At 35.0% G+C, this 15,230-nt stretch overlaps 1 protein-coding gene across 22 annotated transcripts in view; it reads right to left on the reverse strand.

Moving 5' to 3' along the window:
- nlgn1 (neuroligin 1) overlaps window positions 1-15,230 on the reverse strand; it is a 771,338-nt gene that overhangs the window by 550,535 nt on the left and 205,573 nt on the right. For 9 of the 22 annotated variants that reach the window (XR_012386624.1, XM_073915305.1, XM_073915316.1 and 6 more), the window contains exon 1: window positions 10,776-11,272. The exons of the other annotated variants lie outside the window; for them this stretch is intronic. The gene's annotated coding sequence lies outside the window, so the exon portion shown is untranslated. Of the gene's footprint in view, window positions 1-10,775; window positions 11,273-15,230 lie in introns of those variants that run through there. 22 annotated transcript variants of the gene reach the window in all.

Consider the following 15,230-nt stretch of genomic DNA (forward strand, 5'->3'; position numbering starts at 1 on the left):
ACCCAAACACATTGCCTACATTTTCTAAAATATTCATTTTCAAAATGGGCTGTAATCAATTATGCTGAGCACAGTATGCAATTGACATGAGCTGCTAATGAATCCCCTGTAGGAGATCTAGGCAGGTGGTGTCAGGGTGGTGGAGGGTAGATACCAGCACGCAGTTTGAAGACTAGCTACGTGTCTAACAGGTACAAAAAGCATGGTTTCCATGGAAGCATGGAATAATAACTTATTCACATTTATAATACAATGGAGTTCAATGCTGTCAAGCAGAATCTCCCTTAGCCTTGATTTGCTCACCAAAGTCCTCTACCCATCAGGTGATAGTATGTCTATTTGAAACTAAATCTGATTAATTTACACGGTTTAAATTTAAATGTTTAGTTTCAGTTAGATTTTTGTAGCTTAACAATAAAACAAATAAAAGATTAAATTATATTAGAAATGACAATCTCTAAACTATCCCCATCATTCTCTCTTTCTGCTCAGATGGGATAATGGGCCATATCTAAGGTGCCATATCTCCAGTGGGCCCTAGTTTGGGCATCTCTGCTTTATGGGGACTTTTCATAAGTATAGTGATTTCTATAGTATACAGAAGACAGAACCCAAACTCAACCCTTACAATCTGATTTTTTTTTTATTTTCAAAATATTTATATGTGTTATTTACAGTATGAGCTTTCTCCTGATGGCGACAAAAGCAAAGTCAACATTCACTGTTATTGATATGCTTGTGGCAACATTTGGTCCCCACAACATGAAAATAAAAAGCCACACACACACACACACTAACTAATTTGTGTGGGATTTTTTTCAGTGCCCTCCATTTACCCACCAAAGTACCTTCACAACTAGCCCCTGTGGACTGTAAGAAAGAGCAGCCGAAGCAAAAAGCACGAAAGGCTCAGTTTTGGGAAAAATAAATCAATTGTGATGACCATGTTAAAAATCGCCTGCATCCTTTCTGCACTAAAACCCCTCACTGACAAGTCCGAAAAAAATGGTTGAAAGAGCAATAGTTAAACACCGCAATCCGACGAACATCCCTTCACGCACCCATGAAGCCCAGCGGCCATCATCCGTGGTCATTTGTTTTCGTCTGGCTTGTATTTACCAGCGGTCGTGCTGATAAGAGCTCTATAACATGTGCTGTGTAGGCAGTCACAGCGAAAAGGAATATGAGCTATTAAATGTTTCGGTGACTGGGCACAACCTGTCCAACAGACTGGCAGCCGCTCACTATTAGTCAGCCGTGGTGAGTGGGCAGGACACTTTCATGCCACTATGAGAGAAAGAGAGACCGGAAAGATGACATTCACACTCTAGCCTTGTCTCTAAGAAACACATTCGCCTACCATGTTCCTCACAGATCTTCTGCTGAGCTCCTCTTAAAGATTAGGAAAACATTTGCGAGAGCTGAGATGCAGGAAGAGATGCGGAAAGCAGCAAGTCTGTGGGCAAACGGCTGTAAAGAAAGCAGCAAATTGGTTTCATGTGGTGGTTTCAGTTTCATGTGGTGAATTTAATATTATTAATAATAAAAATAATAATAAAAATAAATAAATAAATAAAATAATAGTAATAATAGCTCAAATATATGATTATTGAAATTAATTAGTATTTTTTATTAATGTTTTAGTTGTATTTTTAGTAGTAGAAATATAGTTGTAAACTAGCAGTTTTTGTCTCCTTTTGACTTGCTTTATGAGATCTTAATCTTCCTTTTAACAACTTTTGGCCTTGAAAAGTTTGAAAAGGTGCCTTTTATTAACATCTTTAATAGTTTAAAGTGATATATTGTCTGGGTTGGTGTTGTACATTAAGGCACAAAAACCTTGTAATAAACTGCCAGTACATTTTCTGTTATTTTAAAGTTATTTCTCTATATATTATTTCTTAAACATTACTAAAATGTCAATAAAAGTCACATATATTAAACTGTAGAGTTGAACAACAGCAGAAGTCAACAGATCAGAGATCAAGGTCCCATAATGCCATTTATAACTGTAAATAAATGAATAACACTTGTGAATCACAAATAGAAACTGTTAATTAACAGATTTTTTTAACAGTGTAGTAGTAGTAGTAGTAGTAGTAGTAGTAGTAGTAGTAGTAGCAGTAGTAGTAGTATTTAATAGGGGTGTAACGGATAACGGTTGATCCGTGATCTGTACAGATCACAACTCACAGTTCGAAATGCATGTGACCCATGGATTAATAACTTTTTTTAACTCGTTGGTTTATCCAACATTTATAACAATTACTGAGAAATCACCTCCCAGGTCATTTAAATCACATGTATACAAACATTTTGGCTTCCCTGTGAAAAATGATGATGACGGAAAAGTTGTGTTAGGACCATAGACTGTAAAATATATGGACGTAGTATCCGTGACGTCACCCATGGGTTTCTTAAGAGCGCAAAAGAAGCCACAAGTAGGCGCGGCCAACCGTCGCCATTTTGTTTGCTGGTCATCACACTGACGGCGGGATACCAAACAAGGGCAAAGAGGCGGAGAGTGAGCGGAGATTCAGACACCTGCTGGCATTTTGCTTGGACCTGGTTCAGACACACTTTACTTTAGGAGAACGCTAAATACTTCATCACCTGTGACTCGTTTGTATTCTGACCACTTGTGCTTGGTTGTATACCATATCAATAAAGTGTTTAGACTTTTAAAAACACTGCTGTAATACATTGAGCCACAAAACATTGTTCTTATGACGTTTTTCAACAGGAGGAAAACGCGAATTACTTCCAAACACTTCAGATATAGTTTGTTTAGTTACTGTAAGACTATTGATGAAATCCAGCATAACACTGTATGACAACGCTTAAGATGACTGTTCTAGAGCCTACAGCTGATCAATTCGTCAGATTCTGGAGTGCATTACAGCTCTAAATATAAATATAAACGATAAATGATCTTAAATAAAACAAATACATGTATAGAGATGGTATATAAGTATAACTTTACTCACATGGGAAACGGAGGCCACGTGAATGGTTTGTGAGCACAATTAACTGCCCTCAGCATGTCATGCCATCTAATAATTGTAGGAAACAAGTCTAAAAGGCAGTTGACTGTGTAAAGCCACATAAAACAACACAGAAATACGATAAATATGCCGAGTTCAGTGGCTAATCTGCAGGATTCGGCTGAGGTGACGTGACGGCGACCAGCGAGACCTAGCTGTCAATCAAGCGGCCACTCCCTTAATTATGCAAACTTAATATAACTTAATATAAAGGAAACGGATGACTTATAAAAAGATTCACCCCCCTCACAGTTGTCATGAAGGGTAATATTAGCTGTATTAAACAAAATCTTTTTTTGTACCAAGTTGTAAACACCCTGTATTCTGCTGTAAAGTTGGCCATTCTAACAGTGGGCTCAATTGAAATTTGCTCTGTTTTGGAGCCAGGAGCGGCCAGGACTAGCGGAATTTCGGATGAATTGCAGTTTTAGTTACTTCCGTATTGGCTTCCTGAGGGAGAGCGGGAGGTTGCCGCTTGGTTAGGACCTACCTAAATGCCTTCTCAGGTTATTAATAAAAGATGTTATCTGTCACTGTTTGTTTAGCCTGCATTCACTGTACAATTTAACATTAAAAGATCGAGACCTCAACTTAAACCTGTGCAAGATGAAATATAAATGATAATGATTTGCACATGTTTATTAATCCTTTGAAGCGCTATAATCAAATATCCATTTGAGAGATTCAGTTTTTACACTTTTTCAGTAAGTTACAAAGAATTAAATAACACTGAAGTACTGGGATAACAGGTTACAGTTCAGATATATAAACTGATGTTTATGATAAGAATTAAAATCACCATTTATTGGAACTTAACGCTTGTGAATGTTGTAGCAATTACATTGTTACCAATGGGTGGCGACAAACAACCATCAAAATTATGTCACTGAAAAGGTTTTCAAATTTGATTCACCTAAATGAATCAAAGTTTTATGTGTGAATTGTTGAATCGTTAATTGAAAATAAATATGATTTTTTGTTGAATATGTTAGATTTTTTATATTTAACATTATCAGCAACAGTATCAAAGATCATTTTTCTGATCATTGAATATTTTCCTTTTTTTCTGCTGGTTCTTTTTTGATTTCTATAAAAAAAAATACAGGTTCTAAGTTATGTTTGTTAAAACCAATGGTTTTTGCAGTAATATTTTTGTATGAATGGAAAGCAAATGACATGTGTCTCCTTCCTTTTTTGCTGATCCGTGACTCAAAAACTGTAGTGTAATCCAAACTGTGAGATTTGTGATCCATTACACCACTAGAATTTAAACTGATTTATTGATTAATACTTCAACAAAATCACAAACAGCATGAATAAATAAATAAATTTTAAAAAATGTATTAAATGTTTGTTAGGTAATTAGACCATCATTAAATTATTTACAATAATGATAATATCATCAATTGACTGTCTGATTGGTTTTTAAGCTCTTCCAACCAATTATGATTAAACCTATCAACCACAAAACATTAAAATAATAATAATAATAATAATAATAATACATTTAGGACTGTTAATAATACATTTTACAAATAATTATATCTTAGCTTTAAATTACATTATAAAATATAATATTCAACTATACAAACAGAATAGCATTTTAGTATTTTACCTGAAGTCTAAAAACTCAGAAAAACACCTTTACATATTTTGTGCTGAGGTATTTTTGAAGACTGGGAAGAGGATGAAGACAAGAGTGTCTCTGTATGAAACAGCTGTGCTGTAATCAGCAAACTGCGCTCTGGACAGGCAACGTAATTTGTTGTTTAACTGAGACGAGAAGCAGTGACCCTTTCCAAGACAAATAAGCTGCTGTTTAGATTACTGTGCTTTGCCTTTGGGCAGCTCGCTAGCACAGACAACCAGCCTGCACACCTCCTTAAAACTGATCATGACAAGCACCATTCACAAAAAAAGACAATCTCATTTGTCTTTTAATGAAGCTGTATTTAGGAATTTTCACTATGGAGCCCTAAAGAAAGGCCACTTCTTCTACATTGACCAACTGCTTCTGCTTGTCTGAACCGCACTGAATGACCTTCACCCACTAACCACAAAAACACATGTAAACTGGCCTATTTCATCAGTATATTATTATGACCTCTGACCTTTCAGACCCATTTATAAAACTGCTTCTCTCTCTCATTTCCCATGTGTGCCTTTTCCTAGCAGTACAAATTATTAAAATGTTGGTGGAACGTGTTGCTGGCAGTATATATATATTTTTTCAAATATTATTAATTTAAAAGAAACTAGCAAGCATAATAAAACAAAGAAAATATAATACACCCACATGTGTAAACATACTAGACTGTCTATAGCAGGGGTTTATAAGCCACTTTTCATCCAGCGACTTCTAAAATAACAATTTTACTGACTCGCGAGCCCTAAATTCCTCTTAGGTGGTTATATGCAAATGTTGCATATTCCATACAGTTGAAGTCAGAATTATTAGCCCCTCTGAATTAATAGCCCATCCCCTGCCCCATTTATTTTTTCCCCAATTTCTGTTTAACGGAGAGAATATTTTTTCAACACATTTCTAAACAAAATAGTTTTAATAACTAATTTCTAAAAACTGCTTTATTGTATCTTTGCTATGATGACAGTAAATAATATTTGACTTCTATACAGCGTAAAGTGACACTTAACTAGGTTAATGGTTAACTAGGCAGGTTAGGGTAATTAAGCAAGTAATTGTATATCGATAGTTTGTTCTGTAGATTATCGTAAAAAAATTAGCTTAAAGGGCTTAATAATTTTGTCTTTAAGATAGTTTAAAAAAAATTAATAACTTCTTTTATTCTAGCCGAAATAAAACACATAGGACTTTCTCCAGAAGAAAAAAAAAAACATTCAGACATACTGTGAAGATTTCACTTGCTCTGTTAAACAGTTTGAGAAATATTTTAATAAAAAAAAATTAAAAATGGGGGCTAATAATTCTGACTTAATGACTAAATGTGAGAATATTGACAACACATAAAAGTGCAACAGTCTAACAACCATATTATTTTTATAGTCATTTATTAAGTTGTTTAATTTAATATTAATCAGTGACGCAGTGGCTCAGTAGGTAGTGCTGTCGCCTCACAGCAAGAAGGTCGCTGGTTCGCATTTTGCTTTGCATAGATGTTTCTAGGGTGACACAGTGGCTCAGTGGTTAGCACTGTTGCATCACAGCAAGAAGGTTGCTGCTTCCGGCTGGCTCATTTGGCTTTTCTGTGTGGAGTTTGCATGTTCTCTCTGCGTTTGTGTGGGTTTTCTCCGGGTGCCCAGTTTCCCCCACAGTCGAAAGACATGTGGTTTAAGGTGAATTAGATAGGCTAAATTGTCCGTAGTGTATGAGAGTGTATGAGTGTGTATGGATGTTTACCAAAGATGGGTTGCAGTTGGAAGGGCATCCGCAGCGTAAAACATGTGCTGGATAAGTTGGCAGTTCATTCCGCTGTGGCGACCCCAGATTAATAAAGGGACTAAGCCGAAAAAGAACATGAATGAATAAATTTAATATTAACCTAAAGACACTTGTTAGCACAATGTTTTCAGCACAAGTCTATCCTTGGTTTAATTCTGGAGACCACTAATCAGAGATGATTCTCAATATACACTTGTGGCCTGTATTTATTTTTAATGTATTTGATTGCCATAAAGATGTCAAAGTTTAACCTAGTGCTATAAAATCAATCTGCAGAAGCTATTGCCGAGGTGTTAATCTGACAAAGACACCAATCCCATGTAAAATAAAATTCAAAGCGGATGGCTTTCGATTTGCATGGCGTTTTTTACCATTAAAAACTACTTTTTTTTCTTCTGTGGGTTATGGTTAAAATATTGTAATTCTAATAATTTAATAACATTTATTTGACTTTTGGAAATCTTAAAAAAATAAAATAAAATTGTCAATGATTTGTAATCGAACATGTTTGTCTCACCTGTCTTTTTTGCATGGACAACTTTTCTGCAGTGGTCAGTTTGCTTGGTAGCTCACTTTGTGTGTTGTACGTTGTACTTTATTGTATTATTTTACATAAATGATGGATTCAATTTATGTAAATTATATATTTTCTGTATATTATTCCAGTATAAAGAAAATGACTGGTAAATGCTTGAGATGTATCTGCAATTCTAGAATGAGTCATGCTGTATAATCAGACTTGATTAGTCAACTAATACTCAAAACAAAAGTCCTAATGAGAAAACACTTATTGTATGTCTTCAGGACAGTTTATTTTGTATAAAATGCACAAGGCAACTGGGCCATATTGACAGGCAGAAGGGCTGACCCAGTGACTGCTGGTAACAGGTATTAAAGCAGTCCAGCTGTTCACTCTGGGGTCATTTATCTGATGATGCTGATGTTCTGCATGAAGCAAGTGCTCTCAGACATTATTAGTCAAAAGTGGAGGAGGAGCTGTCTGTTGCTAGGCTTTGATCTCTCAAATCTCGAACGAGGAGGGCACTGCGGTCAGAAACACGACCGCATTTACATAGCTCCAGTGCATTAAACACATAAACAGAGACAGTAGCGTTCTCCAAACAGAAAAAGAAATGCATACCTCAAACAAACTTGTATCTTTTTAAAACTAACTAACTTTAACTAAGAACTAACTTCACTTTTAACAAACTGCCTCAAGGTCAAGATTGATTGATTATTATTCTTATTTTTTGATTTTGTGAATTAATGAAGTCTGTTCTCATGTCATTCCAAACCAATTAAAAAATCTTCAGAAGCAAAACAAAAATATTTTGAATAAAATATAAGAGATTTCTGTCCCTCCTTTGAAAGTCTGAAACTTTAAAAATTTATAAGAGGTTAATAATAATAAATAAATATAATAAAAATAAATAATAATAAAAAAAAAATAATAATAATTATTATTATTATTATTATTATTATTATAATAATAATAATAATAATAATAATAATAATAATAATAATAATAATAATAATAATAATAATAATAATAATAAACAAATCCATATGAATCAGGTTTTTCAATCCAAGTCTTCTGAATATACACATGAGATTATTAAGGGATTTAGAGATTGATTCATGTATAAACACAGATCAGCAAACACATTTTAAAGCATTCACTTGCCCACAGACAGTGGTGGATTTAGGCATGGGCAATCGCCCAGGGTGGCATCTCGCCAGTGGCGGCACAGGGAGTCTGTGCCCACAGGGCAGGAGGAGAGTGCTGGGGGGTGGTTGTGGGGGGCACTGTATGGGGTGGTTTGCCTAGGGTGCCATTCAAGCTCGAACTGCCACTGGCCACAGAAGCTCAAGAACTCTTGCTCGAGGTTCATTCTTGCATGTCAAGTGGCCCATTTGAAATTCAAGAACCAATGAGGTTTGTTCTTTTGTGTCAAGCAGGTATGGTTGTGTTTCTGTACACTGATCAATGATTAAATGCAAGTAAAATGATCAATAGCTGTTCATCATATAAACTGACCGTATCTCCCCGAAAGACTGGATGGATAGATGGATGCGGACTGATAGATGGACAGATGGAAGAATAGATAATAGATTGAAGGACAGATGACAGGATAGATAGATAGATAGATAGATAGATAGATAGATAGATAGATAGATAGATAGATAGATAGATAGATAGATAGATAGATAGATAGATAGATAGATAGATAGATAGATAGATATGTATGAAAGATATTATATAACAAACCATAAAAACTATATAAATATGAATGATATTTCAAGTATGATCGAAAGTCCCGGTTTTAAGGGGGACATGAAAATTTTTACCTATTAAATTTGAGTATCTAGAATCTCCTGCACTCTCCAAATAAAGCTTCTGTGCTTCCATTTATGGTTCAGCAAGGAACCTTTAACGCCCACAAAGCCTTTTCGTTTCCCAAAAGGTTGCTCTTGATTGCATTCTCTAAGCTTACAATGTATATATATTTTTAAAAAGCCATAATGGTATGAATTAGCAAATATGATATGAAATAGATGAAGAGTTCAGATGAAAACGTCTCTAAATGCCATCAGGAATGTTCTTTTGAATTAAGCATTTTTCTCAGTTTTCCTGTGTGTGGGCTCAAATATTTCACTTTTATGATGATGAATATGTTATTTTCATTGCTTTAATAGCATATAAACTTGGGAGATTCATATGAGCTCAGTTTTAAAGACAATTTCATATGGCATTCAGAGGTTTTTGCATCTGAACTCTTCATATTTTAGCAGTGTATAACCCGTGATCTCAAATTGCTTTTTGAACTACGCTACTATTGCAAATAGGTATGCATCATTCATCACCCACTACCACTATTTTATTCTCTAGATTCATTCCATTTAGCTTCAATAGCACCTAAACCTTGGTCATTGACTTGGAAACAAACCACATCAAGTGCAATGTGCAAATGAATACTTTCTCCACCTTTCATAAGACAGTTAATAGAAGTAGAAAAATAACCATGTCTGCATGTCAAAGAGAAACACAAATAGTAGTATGCTATGAGATAAATGATCTCTATAAGAATGACCTGAAACGGTCCCGAGCTACTGAAGGATATATGCACAATTACATGATTGCGGTTCTCTTTGGGCCAGACTCGTCAAGTCGAGCATAAATATTTGATTTACACTGCCATCTACAGGAGTAGACACCGAGGAGTGGGTGCTGAAATAACGTAAAGCCTCAGAGGTCTGCTGTGAGGGGCAGCTTCACCTGTGTCAGTTATATCCTGATTCCTGCTGTACTCGCTTGAGGAAGAGAAGGAAGTTGAGTGCTGCTGTTTCTAGTGGTGCAGGCTACTTCAGCACGGACAGCGACAGCCAGTGTTCGCTCATTGGTATTCACAGTGAACAGTTAACTCTTCCCAATACCAATTTCCTGCCCTAGAACTTAGCGCTACTCAGCTTAAGCAACCACTGAATGGGTTTAAACGACCCTGTCCTTTAAGAGAACCACAAACAAAGCTAAAGCATCGCAGTTCTGTTGATTTAGGTGACTCTTATGAGTCGGTTCTTTGTGAAATCACAACTATAAAAATGGCAGTGAAGTCTGATTCCACAAAGAATAAAACTAAACGGTTCTTTTAATTGAATTAAAAACGTAGAGGGGGAAACATTGCAGTTATATTTTGACAAGCAAGTTCAAAACAAAAACTTTTAAGCAATCGGTGGCTGTAGATTCCCCAACGAATAAATGAATCATGTGAACCGATTATTTTCAGTGAATCACAATGTCTTAAGCAGCAACGGACAAATCATAATTAAACTGATAGGCCTATATTTAAACGTCCTCAATAGTCTAATTTGACTAATTTGTGTCTTTGATAAGTCAAACTGGTTTATTGTATGTGCTTTGTTTGTTTGTTTGTTTAGTAAATCATGGTTCATTGAGGACATACCATGCCTCAAGTCGTTAAGAAGTGTAAATAAGCACATCATTTTATCATAGTCTAATAAACTCTTTTCTGATAAAAATCTAAAGTATGCTAAGCACAACACATTCAGAAGTACAACAGAGTCTATACTTTAATTATTCGCTATTTCCATCTTTAATAAAGTTGCACCTTAAAGCTTTGTCTTGTCACTCAAGAGAGTTCCGCAAGTTTAGAGTTGCATTTTCAACTGATGGTGAACGTTACATTCAGACGTCATTACAACGACAACCCATCTTTACGATTCTAAACAGCTTTGACCACTAAAACGCAACAAAGACAAATAAATAAATAAATTATCGATGTCAAGCCTACCTCAGCTTTTAGCTGTCTTCCTTCAATATAGGACGTTGGTGGCCCGGTAAATCCTTTCGGTGTTTGAAAGAAATTCAAAATCCCAAACGTTCACGGCGTTGATTGACGCGTGGTGTTGATTCAAATGAGGAGCGGATGACAAGATCTGGTTCTCGCCAAAAATCCCGTGAAACATCCACAAGGTGACTTCCACGTCCTCCCTGGAGCTGTGGAGTATGCTCGAGCCGTCAAGTCACAGTTCAAACCATCCTTCCTCTCCAAAGTTTCAGTGTTCCAGCGGTCGATGTTCGGTGTCCGGTTATTACAGCGCGCATCTGCCGTTAACAGTCACCCAGTGTTGTTATATAGTCCGTAAACGACTACGACAGAACAAATGGTGCTTTAAGTATGGAAATAATAAGAAAAAAAACTACGCTTCAGATGAGCGACCATGAAGAAACAGCATATTTCTCTCCCTACAAGAACGGAAGGGCTTCTGCAGAAAGATGTGCGCAAATGAGGGAGTGACGTACAGGGTGCTTAATAAAGCAAAGGACTGTGGTGGTATTATAGGTTAATGGGTATCAGCTGTATTGCCATTATGTTGTAGCTTCGCTGCATACGTCGGCGTATTGCCTATTATTTGAAGGCAGTATGCATTTTAACCACTTGGCAGCTAAAGATTAAAAACTGCAATGCTATGATGCAGTTTAATACTTTAAATCTTCGCAGTGGGATATGATACATAATGAATTAAGTGGATTTATAAACTACTATACGTAAAATCTGTTCATAAATATGTAGAAAATAATTACATAAATGTATTATATGAAAAAAAGATAGGGGAGAGTATATTTTTGATTTGGTTATTAAATTATAAGTGTGGTCTATCAATTTAAGATGGTATTTTGAAAAAGTATGTAAAATAGCTTCAAAATAATTTCATTTTAAAACATTAGGGTCAAAAGCAACAACAATATTTGCTAGATTTACTGGTAAAATCTTGTTTAATTTAAATATATCTGACTATGACCTTGTTCATGTTAACTGATGTTTGCACTTTGTTATTGAAAAAATGTAAATGCATATTAATTTTAAATTCCAGTTCTATCATTTTTTTCCCAAAAGAAATCCAACATTTTTATTATTATAATCATTATTATTGTTGTTGTTGTTATTATTATTATTATTGGCAAGATGCATATTATAACATATTATTTTATAAAACATATTAATCAAAACACTCACAAGTCTTATGTGGAAATGAAAAAATAATGCATGGCTATTAGCAGTGAGACCTTAATAACAGTGTTACTTTTGTCATCACATTGCCATTTAAACCTGATTTACTTTAAACTGAAAAACTTAGAGATTGCAAACTTTAGGATGTGTTTTAAATAACCTGCAAATTGATCATTACTTTGATGCATGAAAGGAGAAACACAACATGTAATAACAAAAAAAGAACCGTTATAATTTACATTTTGTACTGTACTTAAAAACTGAAATTTGAACCTAACCATGGGACACGGTGCGTAAATCAGGTGATACTTGGCAGCTCCATCAAGAGTTGCAGGCTGCATGTGCTGTTATAGCCTGGAAAACAAATGTTTTCAGGTCTTCGGGAAAGTTACTTTCATCCCACGTTGCTTTCGTCCCGCTCTCCCCTAGTATAACAGCAATCATTTTGACTGGTTTACACAACTTATTCTGTGTTTTTAATTTAATAATCAGTGCTGGGAAGAGTACTGTAAAAGTACCATTACTTGCAAAATAATAATAATAATAATAATAACTAAAAGTATCTGTTCCTAACAGTATTCAAATTAGAAGTTCTAAAAGTAAAAATTATAAAAGAAATATATTCCAATATATACCTTGCAAATTAAAAATATAGCTTACATCAGTGCCAATTTTTTTAAAGGTGTTTCTGTGCATGTTAAATTATTTGCCATTCTCAGATTAAAAATGTAAAAAGTACGATTAATTTATCATGAGAACATATTACATTTACATATTACATGTACCAACTAAGCTGACAAAAGCAGGTAGATGCGTTTATTGATTCTTTCATCTTAATCCCCTTATTCATCAGGGGTTGCCATAGCAGAATGAACTGCCAACTTATCCACCATATGTTTACACAGCAGATGCCCTTCCAGCTGCAACCCAGATCTGAGAAACATCCATACACACTCATTCGCACAAATACTGTACACTACAGCCAATTTAGATTGTTTAATTAACCTATGGCGCATTGTGGGGGAAACTGGAGCACCCAGAGAAAATTCATGCAATTACAGAGAGAACATGCAAACTCCACACAGAAACGCCAACTCTTTTTTTTGTTCTAAAATTAAGTTTTTAGCAAGACAGACAGAGATCCTAGGTACACAAACTTTAAAAATTTTAGCTAGTGCATTAGTGCAACCATACTTTGACTATGCTACAGCTTTTTGGTACAGCGGTAGTTCGAAAAAAAAGAAAAATTAATTGCAGACGGCTTAAAATGAGTTGTATAGAATTGTTATGTAAGAACCTCCACTGACACATTTACATAATGAACATTATAGTCAAAGTAATTTTTTAAAAGTTGAGAATAGGGTAAAATTTTTAAAATTAGTGATGGTTTTTAAGATTTAAAAAAAAGAATTGTCCCAAAATATTTTCTTAATTATTATGTTTTAGTTAGTGAGGTACAGTGTCATTCTACAAGAGCGCATAGCAGGGATATTTACCCATATAGATTTAAGAGTGAATCAGGTAGAATTTTATTTTTTAAGTACCAGCTATGCTGCTTTGGAATGTTTTGTTCACGATTTTCCAAAGAGATTCAAATTGAGAGTGTTTTTAGAAGGGAAATTAAAAAGTGGTTGTTTTGCAGTGGAAGTTGATGAATTTGTTGTGCTAAGCTGATGATGTTTGCACTCCATTTATGATTTGCTCATTCATTTTTGAAGAATATCGAGGACCACAATAGAAATAAGCCTGTGGCTTTTTTTGTGTATTTTATCCTCGACAGTTTTTAAAATATGTATGAATTAGTCTAACTGGACTTGTTTGTATATTTTTGTTAAAATTGTCAAATAAAATCAATCAATCAATCAATCAATCAATCAATCAATCAATCAACTGAGCCAGCCAGAACCAGCAACCTTCTTGCTGTGGGGCAACAGTGCTAACCACTGAGCTACCGTGTCACCTTAGAAGCCTCTATGCAAAGCAAAATGTGAATAACTTAAGAAAAAAATCTATCTGTGACGATATGTTAATAATTATTCTCTTTGAACCCTGACTAAAAATCTGCAAGTGTCTAGCAGTTAGTGCCACAAACCAGCTTCTGCAGCACTGAGAGAATGTAACATTCTGTAGTGGATTTAGTAATTGAGGTGATTTGGCGATTTCAGTCATCATACAATGGACATCATTCATATTTAAATCACTGACATGCAGTCTAAACAGTTTCGCGGTCAGTGCATGTCATGTTTTTGTCTTCTTTGACACTTTTCGCGATTTGATTGAACAGCAAACTGATCTGTATCAAGCCAAACACATCAGACAAGATGAAATAAGCATACTAAAGTAATGACTGATGAGTGTCACGGTTGCGCAGTGGGTAGCATGATTGCCTCACAGCAAGAAGGTCGCTGCATGGTTTGAGCCCTGATTAGGTCAGGTGGCATTTCTGTGTGGAGTTTGCATGTTCTCCCTGTGTTCACATGGGTTTCCTCCGAGAAACAGTCCAAAAACATGCAGTAAAGTGAATTGAATAAACTAAATTATGATCTGTAGTGTCTGAGTGTTTGAATGCGTGTTCCCCAGTGTTGGGTTCAAGCTGGAAGGGCAATCGCTGTGTAAAATATATGCTGAATAAGTTGGCGGCTCTTTACACTGTGGCGGCCCCTGATTAATAAGGAGACTAAGCCAAAGGAAAAAAAAAAATGAATGAATAAAGTAGTGACTGCAGGTTAAATGGAAGTAAAATTATCAATACAGAAATAAAAACACATTTTTTTTTAACTACTTAGTAAAGTCAAATTGCTGAGGGGGAAAAAAAAATCTACATTTCAGTAGTTTGAGTATTTGTAATTTGCTACTTTACACCACTGGAAATAATGCACCTACAGTTTATTGCCATACACTTTTTTTTTTTTTTACAAAAACGATTTATCATGTAACACTTGTTTGAAAATCAAACATATTAGCAATGACAAAAGCAAATATTTTATATTGGTTAACAATTTTTCTGAATCACATGGTGGTTAAAGGCCTGCAATTTCATCAGTGAGTGAGGAAAAAGTCACTGACTTATGTTAAACATATAGCAGTTCAGCTCCCATAAGGTTAATTATGACTTTGATGCACGTATAAAATAATGTGTAATTGGGGGTTTTCGCAAATCAATAGTGTAACTGAGACTGAAAATAAGATATTGGCTGTTCTGAACAAATTATCTTGTATTAGATGTTCAGTGGC

This window comes from Danio rerio, chromosome 11, assembly GCF_049306965.1.
Source record: "Danio rerio strain Tuebingen ecotype United States chromosome 11, GRCz12tu, whole genome shotgun sequence".
Taxonomy (NCBI): Eukaryota; Metazoa; Chordata; class Actinopteri; order Cypriniformes; family Danionidae; genus Danio; species Danio rerio.